Source organism: Oncorhynchus mykiss, chromosome 1 (assembly GCF_057628025.1).
Source record: "Oncorhynchus mykiss isolate SJ-2025 chromosome 1, ASM5762802v1, whole genome shotgun sequence".
Lineage (NCBI taxonomy): Eukaryota > Metazoa > Chordata > Actinopteri > Salmoniformes > Salmonidae > Oncorhynchus > Oncorhynchus mykiss.
The window spans coordinates 60,931,455-60,943,390 of record NC_143022.1 but is presented as its reverse complement, the minus strand read 5'-3'; the positions used below and the strand labels follow the sequence as shown (position 1 = coordinate 60,943,390).

Below are 11,936 nucleotides of genomic sequence, written 5' to 3'. Positions count from 1 at the left end.
GCTCTAACTCCAAAAAGTTCTGGGACACTGTAAAGTCCATGGAGAACAAGAGCACCTCCTCCCAGCTGCCCACTGCACTGAGGCTAGGTAACACAGTCACCACTGACAAATCCATGATTATCGAAAACTTCAACAAGATTTCTCAACGGCTGGCCATGCCATCCTCCTGGCTACTCCAACCTCGGTCAACAGCACTGCACCCCCCACAGCAACTTGCCCAAGCCTTCCCCATTTCTCCTTCTCCCAAATCCAGTCAGCTGATGTTCTGAAAGAGCTGCAAAATCTGGACCCCTACAAATCAGCCGGGCTAGACAATCTGGATCCTTTCTTTCTAAAATGATCTGCCGAAATTGTTGCCACCCCTATTACTAGCCTGTTCAACCTCTCTTTCGTGTCGTCTGAGATTCCCAAAGATTGGAAAGCAGCTGCGGTCATCCCCCTCTTCATAGGGGGGCACACTCTTGACCCAAACTGCTACAGACCTATATCTATCATACCCTGCCTTTCTAAGATCTTTGAAAGCCAAGTCAACAAACAGATTACCGACCATTTCGAATCTCACCATACCTTCTCTGCTATGCAATCTGGTTTCAGAGCTGGTCATGGGTGCACCTCAGCCACGCTCAAGGTCCTAAGCAATATCTTAACCGCCATCGATAAGAAACATTACTGTGCAGCCGTATTCATTGATCTGGCCAAGGCTTTTGACTTTGTCAATCACCACATCCTCATTGGCAGACTCGACAGCCTTGGTTTCTCAAATGATTGCCTCGCCTGATTTCACCAACTACTTCTCTGATAGAATTCAGTGTGTCAAATCGGAGGGTCTGCAGTCCGGACCTCTGGCGGTCTCTATGGGGGTGCCACAGGGTTCAATTCTTGGACCGACTCTCTTCTCTGTATACATCAATGATGTCGCTCTTGCTGCTGGTGAGTCTCTGATCCACCTCTACGCAGACCACACCATTCTGTATACTTCTGGCCCTTCTTTGGAGACTGTTAACAACCCTCCAGGCAAGCTTCAATGCCGTACAACTCTCCTTCCCTGGCCTCCAATTGCTCTTAAATACACGTAAAACTAAATGCATGCTCTTCAACCGATCGCTGCCTGCACCTGCCCGCCTGTCCAACATCACTACTCTGGACGGCTCTGACTTAGAATACGTGGACAACTACAAATACCTAGGTGTCTGGTTAGACTGTAAACTCTCCTTCCAGACCCACATCAAACATCTCCAATCCAAAGTTAAATCTAGACTTGGCTTCCTATTTCGCAACAAAGTATCCTTCACTCATGCTGCCAAACATGCCCTTGCAAAACTGACCATCCTACCAATCCTCGACTTCGGCGATGTCATTTACAAAATAGTCTCCAATACCCTACTCAACAAATTGGATGCAGTCTATCACAGTACAATCCGTTTTGTCACCAAAGCCCTATATACTACCCACCATTGCGACCTGTACGCTCTCGCTTCATACTGGCCCTCGCTTCATACTCATCGCCAAACCCACTGGCTCCATGTCATCTACAAGACCCTGCTAGGTAAAGTCCCCCCTTATCTAAGCTCGCTCCTCACCATAGCATCACCCACCTGTAGCACGCGCTCCAGCAGGTATATCTCTCTAGTCACCCCCAAAACCAATTCTTTCTTTGGCCGCCTCTCCTTCCAGTTCTCTGCTGCCAATGACTGGAACGAACTACAAAAATCTCTGAAACTGGAAACACTTATCTCCCTCACTAGCTTTATGCACCAACTGTCAGAGCAGCTCACAGATTACTGCACCTGTACATAGCTCACCTATAATTTAGCCCAAACAACTACCTCTTTCCCTACTGTATTTATTTTATTTATTTATTTTGCTCCTTTGCACCCCATTATTTTTTATTTCTACTTTGCACATTCTTCCACTGCAAATCTACCATTCCAGTGTTTTACTTGCTATATTGTATTTACTTTGCCACCATGGCTTTTTGCCTTTACCTCCCTTCTCACCTCATTTGCTCACATCGTATATAGACTTGTTTATACTGTATTATTGACTGTATGTTTGTTTTACTCCATGTGTAACTCTGTGTTGTTGTGTGTGTCGAACTGCTTTGCTTTATCTTGGCCAGGTCGCAATTGTAAATGAGAACTTGTTCTCAACTTGCCTACCTGGTTAAATAAAGGTGAAATAAAAAAATAAAATTAAAAAGTGAAACCGAAATAAACAAAAAACAAACAGGTAAACAGCAACGAATGTGACTCAACCGAGGTGCACACAAACACACATGGAAAAATAATTACCCACAAAACACAGGTGGGAAAAGGTTACCTAAGTATGGTTCTCAATCAGAGACAGCTGATTGACAGCTGCCTCTGATTGGGAACCATACCAGGCCAAACACATAGAAATAGAAAACATAGAAAAAACACATAGAATGCCCACCCCACCCCAACTCACGCCCTGACCAAACCAAAATAGAGACATAAAAAAGGAACTAAGGTCAGGATGTGACAAATATACTGTAGATGGAATTGACCTGCCCTGCCTCACTCATAAACTGTTAATGCCACTTACACAGATACTTCTAACACAGTATACTCACACCCAGTCCATAACACACTGCAAAATACCTACATTTTGTCTTGACATGTGAACACAAAATCAAAGATACCATATTAATAAGCATATGCTGATGTTTATTGAAACACCACAAACAGGAGTGCAGCTGTACTGATGTAGAACAACACAACACACACCTTCACTGAGAACAGAGAGTAACACACACAAGTCTCCTTCAGTTCTACATTTTCACCTGACACTGAGTCCTGTTGGGGAAAAAAAATGAACATATCCAACCAGGTTAGAACTAAGGACATATTCTATTTCAAATGTGGACATGCAGTATACAATTGTTCAGTTGCATATTATATAACATAATATAGTATAATAGAATGTTGTAATAATGTATATCATAAAATCACTCCAAATGTAGTTTCTTTTAACATCCTCAAAGTTTATGTAGTGTTCCCAAAATGGCTACTAGTTGATGTTGTTAAAGAAAAGGTTTCCTTAGTCACAAATGAAAGATCTGTAGAGTCCCAATTGTCAACGAACAAAGCACACATCAGGATCCAGCTCATTGTTGCACCTAAAGTATATAAACAGAAAAACACATTTTGCTCTCCAGGCCCAACATGCTTATCCATATGCAATAGTGTCTTTTCACAAATGGTGCTGTCATGCCATTGTCAATAATGATACTTTACTTTAAGGATGGCTATTCAACATTGGTCTGGTTGCCTTTTCAATTTACAAAATGCAGATTAGAAGGAATTGATGTTGTTGAAGTAAAATGTTGTTGATAAAATGAAGCAAAACATGATTGTACTCTCATGAACAGCAATTTTGTTTTTTAAAATATTTATCCACAATCACTTTTAATTATCAACTTTTTTCCCACTTGATATATATTTTCAAGACACATAAATACTTTTTTGCCACACATTTTCTTTTTACATGAGGAAAACAACCAATAAAATAAAATAAAAATGATCAGGTTCCAGTACTTTGTGCCTCCAATAGGCAATCCATAGGTCAATACATCACTTAAACACTCCCAATAGTTTTCTGACATGTCATGGCAACGCTCCCGGCAACATCACAGAATTATGATGCGCACGCACGCACGCACACACACACACACACACACACACACACTTATACCGAGTGTGTCAGATTGTTGATCATGACTGTGATTCTTATCTTGCTCTCAAAGCCAAGATGTAAAATAACTCAGCTCTATTTTATGAAGTTTCAGATTAACAAAGAACAAACCACTCAATCATTGCAGGACAGAGTTAGACTGGTATGGGACTGCAGTAAGAGACATAGTCCTTTGTTTTCCTTTTTGGGTGGACTAAGGTGCAGCATTGGTGTCCCTCATTCTGCATTTTGGTTAGTAGTGCTGGATGGGGCAGAAAGCAGGTAGCCCTTTCAACCAGTCAAATGACCAAGTGGCCTTTTTTAAAGTGCAGAAAATCCTGTTTTTCTATCTCAAACAGTTCTGTTATATTTCAGTCTTCTTTGATGTATAAAAAGTGTAATATTGGGATACACGCTAAAAATGGAATACATTTCAACTCTAGACCTGAGATAGTACAGGTGTCTCCTTTTTTGTAAGCCCATAACCATGTGTGTGAGGTGTAAACTTTTGTTTCAAAGTAGATTTGCTTAAGACTACCAAGAAACACTCTGTGTGACCCTGATTTAGTCCACTTCAGGAAAAGGTTAATAACCTCTACGGGATTGGTGTCCCTAAACCGGGATGGTTGTTGATAATGTGTGCTAATGTGACTAGAATGACGTTGTATACAGCAGCCAACTTTCCTGGACATAGACATGTCTTATATGGGCAGAAAGCTTAAAGTCTTGTTAATCTAACTGCAGTGTACAATTTACAGTAGCTATTACAGTGAAAAAAAGACCATGCTATTGTTTGAGGAGAGTGCACAACAACAAAACACCTTTATCATGCCAACTGGTTTGATACATTCACATCTGAAGGTAAATAATGTGCTTACATTCAGCATTCTGCTCTGATTTGTCATCCTGAGGGCCCCAGAGATAAAAATGTAGCATAGTTTTGTTTGATAAAATCTATTTTTTATTTTCAAATGTAGGAACTGGGTCCTACAGTTTGATCCCCTGCTGTTTCTATTTTTAATGCTTAGTATGAGTCTGGAATGAGAGTTTGCAGTCTAGCCAGACACCTAGGTATTTATAGTTGTCCACAAAAGTCAGAACCGTCCAGAGTAGTGATGCAAAGCATTTTTCTATGTTCTCTATAGTTATAGTTATGTACTTGAAAATGTATCAATTGACCAATTCGGGACATTTGGGCAAACTCCTGGCAGACTTGAAACAAAATATTGTGTCGTAATGTAATTCTTCACAGTATCAGTCTGAAACTTTGCATTCAAACTGGTGCCATCTGGTGGCCAAAATCTAAATTACAATCTGAATGTATGGCCCTTCTCTTGCATTTCAAAGATGATGAAAAAAAAAAAAAATAAAATGCATGTTTTTTTGTTTGTATTATCTTTTACCAGATCTAATGTGTTATATTCTTCTACAAAAAAATGCACATTTCCACAAACTTCAAAGTGTTTCCTTTTAAATGGAATCAAGAATATGCATATCCTTACTTCAGGTCCTGAGCTACAGGCAGTTAGATTTGGGTATGTCATTTTTGGCGAACATTGAAAAAAATGGGTTGGATCCTTTAGAGGTTTTAAGTAAAATGCCGAAGCTCAGCTCAGCCCATCCATATAATGTTACAACAATGCTTCAGCACTATGGAAAACATGCCAATTCATCTTAGTCTGAACTACATCTGCTTGGTGGGGCTATGCAAATCAGTTTGATGACTAACAAGGAGGAATATGCTATCTCACTAAATAACTTCCAGTTGCTTACATCACAGAACACTCTCAGTTGCTGGAAAATAACCATCCTTTGTATTTCCCTGTAAATTGGAACTCAAATTGGGCTTGGCATAGTTCAAAACCCAGTAAAGAGTCATGTGCAGATTTTCTATTTATTTTGTGAGGCCAATGTTGACTAAAACCTATTTGCAATGCTTGGGCTGTCTTTGTGGCTGCTTAGTTTTAATTTGACCCTAATGTCATCACTAGCAGTGCTGCCTAACCGAACATAATGAGGATTAATGCAGTATCAGATTATAGTTTGTGCCTGGCACAACGCTCTTCTACCATAACAATTCCACCTGCCCGCTATCAATTGCCCTCGTTGAACTTGAATCTGTATTCAAATCTACCTCAGTGCAGGCAGGAAACGTTAAATACCCAGTCAGCCCACGTCATGGCAAGAGGGAGAGAGGGAGAGATTACTTAGCGAGGGAGAGTGTGAGAAAGGGAGCGGGAGGAGATGGAGGAGGTAGAGAGGGGGTGGTAGATAAGGAAAAAGTAAGAGAAATCGAAAGAGAAAGTGAAGGGAGAAGAGAAAAAGGGAGAGAGAGAGAAAGAGAGAGGAAAATAAATAGAAGCGATAGAGAATTGTCATGGAGGGATGAGAAAGATGCAATGAGAAACATTTGAGGAAAAAGAGAAACTGGATGGAGAGAAACGGATAGAAAGAATGAGAGGGATTGGGAAAAGAGAAATAAACACAGGACTAGGTAGAAGATTGTTCTGTCATCGAACAGTGCTTCTCTCCATGTATGTATTGTTGCTATATTTATCCTTATGTTGACATGGAGAAGCAGGAACAGGAGAGAAGGTAATAATGCAATAGCAACCTCTGTGGGTCTAAGACCAAGGCAGAGGCTAATAGAATAATAATAAAAATACAGTTTGGAGAACATTAGTGACCATTCATTTGGTCATGTGTGCTCTCAAAGCTATCAGATTTTGTAGTCTGAATTCCCTCACTGCCAAAGCGGTTAGATCAGGGGTGTAAAGTACTTAAGTAAAATACTTTAAAGTACTACTTAAGTAGTTTTTTGTGGTATCTGTACTTTACTTTATTATTTTTAATTTCTAATTCCTAAAGAAATTAATGTACTTTTTACTCCATACATTTTCCCTGACACACAAAAGTACTCTTTACATTTTGAATCCTTAGAGGGACAGGAAAATGGTCCAATTCACGCACTTATCAAGAGAACGTCCCTGGTCAACCCTATTGCCTCTGATCTGGCTGACTCAAAGCACATGCTTGGTCTGTAAATTGTCTGAGTGTTAGAGTGTGCACCTGGCTATCTGTAAATACATAAAAAACTGGTTTGCTTAATGTAAGGAATTTTAAATTATTTATACTTTACTTTTGGTACTTAAGTATTATTTTTTAATTACATTTACTTTTGATACTTAAGCATATTTAAAATCAAATACATTTAGACTTTTACTAAAGTGGAATTTTACTGGGTGACCTTCACTTTTACTTGAGTCATTTTCTATTAACGGTCTCTTTACTTTTACTCAAGTATGACGATTGGTTACTTTTTCGACCACTGATTAGATACTGTAGCTCATTAATCAAATTGGGGGGCTGTGACATCTAGCTGTGACATCTAGCTCTTCAGCTTGTCGTCCTAAAAATTTGAAATTAGTTAGCATTTTTTTTTACCTCTGGTTAATTTGGCATTCCTATGAGGGAAATTAATGGGGTTTTGGGATATACACCAAAAATAATTTCTGAGGTTAACACAGGCTTAAGAGATCTTATATGTTTTGTTCTATGAGATAATGCCAGTCAGTTAACATGAACTTTATGAATTCTGAAGCCTTTATGTGCTCAAAATAAGTCAGTTGCTAACGAGTCGCTAACTGTTGGAGAAATGGAACGACAACATTAGTCGCAAAGTGTTTCATGTCAATGCACCGACCACGCAAACTAGTATACTCTACATTCCACCAAAAGTTAGTTAGCGTTTTGCTTATCAGCTCGAACGAAAAGCAAGGATGATGTATTGTTTTGCGCCAGGCTGCAACCATATCAATTTAGCGAGAAAGCAATGTTGCACAAAGGAGACTTTGGGTCTGTCTGATAAATTAAGCTAATCCTGTTAGCTGGATGTCAAAGGCATGCGACCTGAGGTCTAGTTAAAAATGTTTTACATATCAACACATCGTTAGAGCTTTACTTATTTTGATTACATAAATGCTTCAGAATTCACAAAACATTATGTTAGCTGATGAGATTATCTCATACAACAATCGTATAAAATCTCCTAAACCTGTGTTTACCACAGACCTTATTTTTTGCATGAATCCAAAATCCCTCAAACTCCATTCCTTACCCAATAGGTTAAGGCCAACGAGCCTTGGCCTCCGTTAGTGATTACAAAAATAAGCTATTTCTATTGCTCTCTATTGCTGTGACAATTGATTGGGATTATCACCAGCTGCTCTGCTTTCCATCCAACTCCACATCAAATTAATACCAGCTGCCATACCAGCTAACTTCATTCTACTGATGAGAACAGTGAAGAAATTGTAGACCAACAACTTATAATGAGCATCCTCGTTGCACCATAACCTTTTATCAACCCACTGGTAACATTTACAGTGCATTCGTAAAGTATTCAGAATCGAGAGCCTTATTCTAAAAGGTATCCTCCTCCTCATCAATCTACACACAATACCCCATAATGACAAAGCAAAAACAGGTTGTATTTTTTTTTGCAAATGTATAAAATAGAAATAACTGTATTCAGTATTCAGACCCTTTACTCAGTACTTTGTTGAAGCACCTTTGGCAGCGGTTACAGCCTTCAGTCTTCTTGGGTATGACACTACAAGCTTGGCACACCTGTATTTGGGGAGTTTCTCCTATTATTCTCTGCAGATCTTCTCAAGTGCTGTCTGGTTAAATGGGGAGCGTTGCTGCAGAGCTATTTTCAGGTCACTCCAGAATTGTTAGATCGGGTTCAAGTCCGGGCTCTGGCTGGGCCACTCAAGGACATTGTCTTGGCTGTGTGCTTAAGGTCATTGTCCTGTTGGAAGGTTAACAGTTGCCCCAGTCTGAGGTCCTGAGAGTTCTGGAGCAGGTTTTCATCAAGGATCTCTCTGTACTTTGCTGCATTCATTTTTGCCTCGATCCTGACTAGACTCACAGTCCCTGCCGCTGACAAACATCCCCACAGCATGATGCTGCCACCACCATGCTTTACAGTAGGGATGGTGCCAGGTTTCGGCCAGACGTGACACTTGGCATTCAGGCCAAAGAGTTTAATGGTCTGAGAGTCTTCAGGTGCCTTTAGGCAAACTCCAAGCGGGCTGTCATGTGCCTTTTACTGAGGAGTGGCTTCGTCTGGCCACTGTACATAAAGGCCTAATTGGTGGAGTGCTGCAGAGATGGTTGTCCTTCTGGAAGGTTCTCCCATCTCCACAGAGGAACTCTGGAGCTCTGTCAGAGTGACCATCAGGTTCTTGGTCACCTCCCTGACCAAGGCCCTTCTCCCCCGATTGCTCAGTTTGGCCAGGTGGCGAGCTCTAGGAAGAGTCTTGGTGGTCTCAAACTTCTTCCATTTAAGAATGATGGAGGACACTGTGTTCTTGGGGACTTTCCATTCTGCAGAAATATTTTGGCACACTTGTCCAGCTCTGTGTCTCGAAACAATCCTGTTTTGGAGTTCTACGGACAATTCCTTCGACCTATGGACAGGTGTGTGACTTTCCAAATCATGTCCAATCAATTGAATGTACCACACGTGGACTCCAATCAAGTTGTAGAAATATCTCAAGGATGATCAATGGAAACAGGATGCACCTGAGTTCTATTACTAGTCTCACAGCAAAGGGTCTGAATACTTATGTAAATAAGGTATTTTTGTTGATTTTTTTGCTTTGTTATTATGGGTTATTGTGTGTAGGTTGCTGAGGAATTACTTTTTTAAATCCATGTTAGATTAAGGCTGTAATGTAACAACATTTCTAAAACTTCAAGTGGTCTGAATACTTTCCGAAGACACTGTATGTCCGTTTTATGTTGATTTCACACAACTGGCTCTTAATTTCCTTTTTTCACTTTTGTATTGCCTTTTTGCTCCAGCAGTGTTGTCCTATATTCCTACACATACAAAGCCTCTCTAAATGTAGACCAATGAAATGCTCCTGATTCAGGCAGGTAGAACAAACAAAGAGTGAGGATGGAGGAAGGCGAGAGGCTGGGAGAAAGGTTGTGAGTGGGAGAGGGGGTACATATATTGTCCACATCTCAGTCTGTGTGAGTGAGAGGGGGTTAGATGTTCCTTGGGTGGGTGGGTGTGAGGCTAGGGGCCAGGTCTGGGTGTAGGGGTGGGCAGGAGTCATACAGGCCCCACTGTCAGCCCCTTCAGAGGCATGCTGGTGGTGTTCTCGGTGGGCAGGACCAGGGGATCGCCATGGGCAGAGACGAGGTGGGGGGCTTTGGCCAGACTGGCGTAAGGTAGATGGCAGTCCATGTGCAGGAACGGGGGGTAGTGCTGCCGGTAGCAGATGTAGGCAAAGAGCAGGCCGATCACCCCTCCAACAAAGGCATCTGGGGAATAACAATAATACATTAATAATGTACATATGCGACTTAGCGTAGGCGAGGGTTTTTCCAAAAGCATGTTACAGTATAGTGAGTGCATACATTTCTTGTATGTCTATGTGAGTGATATCCACAACAGTTAGTGCCACACTCCTACCAAATGAGTCACACAGGACATAAGACAAGTATTGCTAGATTGCACTTCAGATCTCAGAAATCTACAGTAGGAAATAAATGTGGGTACTTAGTTATTTATACAGTGGATGAATCATTGATGATTTACTTAATTAATTATGTTTATATTGGAAATGTCAGCTAATTTAGTTTTATCAGTTGCTCTTTTGAACTTTGGGTTAAGATCGGGTGAGCTTTGGGCTGATGTCACTACTGGGCCTGGCTGAGTCTCAACATGTCCCTGGCTTGGACAGACCGTCTGTCACTTTGTCACCATAGCTGAGAACAAAAATTATTCCCTAGTCATGATCAATGTTTGAAAATAAGTGCTAAATTGTAATGTGATTTGTGATCCAATAAAAACAATTGTTCACAAACAAATACATTGTAATGTTGTAGAGAGAATGAACAACTAATGCATTAGTTAGACTGGCTGAACTAGACTCAAAAAGATTTTGGAAACAATTATTTATCTATCCAACTGTAGAAAATTAAGTTAACACCAACACCATAAATTGTGCTGGAAAATAGATTGTCCACATTCCAATGTCCATTGTAGCATCCCACTTAAGAAGGCATGTCCAATTATTAATTTCAACTAGTTTATGCTAGTGCGGATTGGGACAGAGCCAGTAGTTTCTCCTGTTGATGGCAAAGTTTAACTACTGTATATGGTTGAGATGGAAGACTATTCTAAAAGTAGGGATACTACAAACTAATGATGTGGAGGCTCTGTCACTGAGCTGGTGATTTGAAATGCATCACAATATGTACAGAGTCATTTAAATGTTGATGGTGTTGATGCTTCAGTACGGGTCCCTTCCTCAATGCTGGAGCTGAACCCAGACATTTACAAAGGACCCAGGGGGCTACATCATCCCTTAATGGGGAAGAGTGCATGATGTTACCCACGCAGCGCTGTTCACAGAGCAGGGTAATAGGAGATTGGGCCCCTCAAGTTTAATGATCCAAACCACTGCTGCTTCCTTCTTATTTCCTGCTTTAGAAAATGTACATAAAATATGTGTAATATTCTTCCTGGCGGTGTACAGTATATGAACCGATTTGAATAAGTTTTAATGTTGCAATAACGCTGTCAGTTCTGCATTAATGTAGTGTTTTGGCAGATTGTATTATACTGTAGTATTTCTGGACTAATATGCTGCAGTATTTACTGTAGTTTTTTGCAGACTGTAGTATACTGTATTATTATTCTTGCAGAAATTACTTTAGTATTTACTATCTTTGACATAAAATGGAGGCTTTCTCCTTGAGAAAACCTACTGGAAAAATACTAAAAGGCCACTTTAGGAAGGACTTAACAAATAGTTAATCACTTGTACTCTTTTCTATAACCTGTAGGGAAGGCAATATATAATCAATACTTGTCATGTAGGTTTCTAAATTATAGGTGGCACAAATGGGGCTATGGGGGAGGGGAATGGGCAGGGTATATGCAAATTAAATAGTTTCGTATTTACTATAATACATTTTTTTTTGTGTTTTTGCAGACAGATATTTTCTATTGTATTCTACAGCGTACTACAACATTTTATAGTAAGTACTACACATGATCGATAAATACTACAGTGTATAGTATAGAATTCTACGGTATACTACAGTTTACTACATAATTCTATAGTATATACTGTAGTATTCTATAGTAAACTCTAGTTTCTTTTCATATGCAATCCCTCTAAAAGTAATTAGTGGTGTCTGACAGCAATGTCGCCTAA

At 40.1% G+C, this 11,936-nt stretch overlaps 1 pseudogene; it reads right to left on the bottom strand.

Annotated features, from left to right (window-relative positions):
- Window positions 1–11,457: 11,457 nt before the first annotated feature.
- On the bottom strand, window positions 11,458–11,508 carry LOC149985596 (U7 small nuclear RNA; annotated as a pseudogene).
- Window positions 11,509–11,936: the final 428 nt, after the last annotated feature.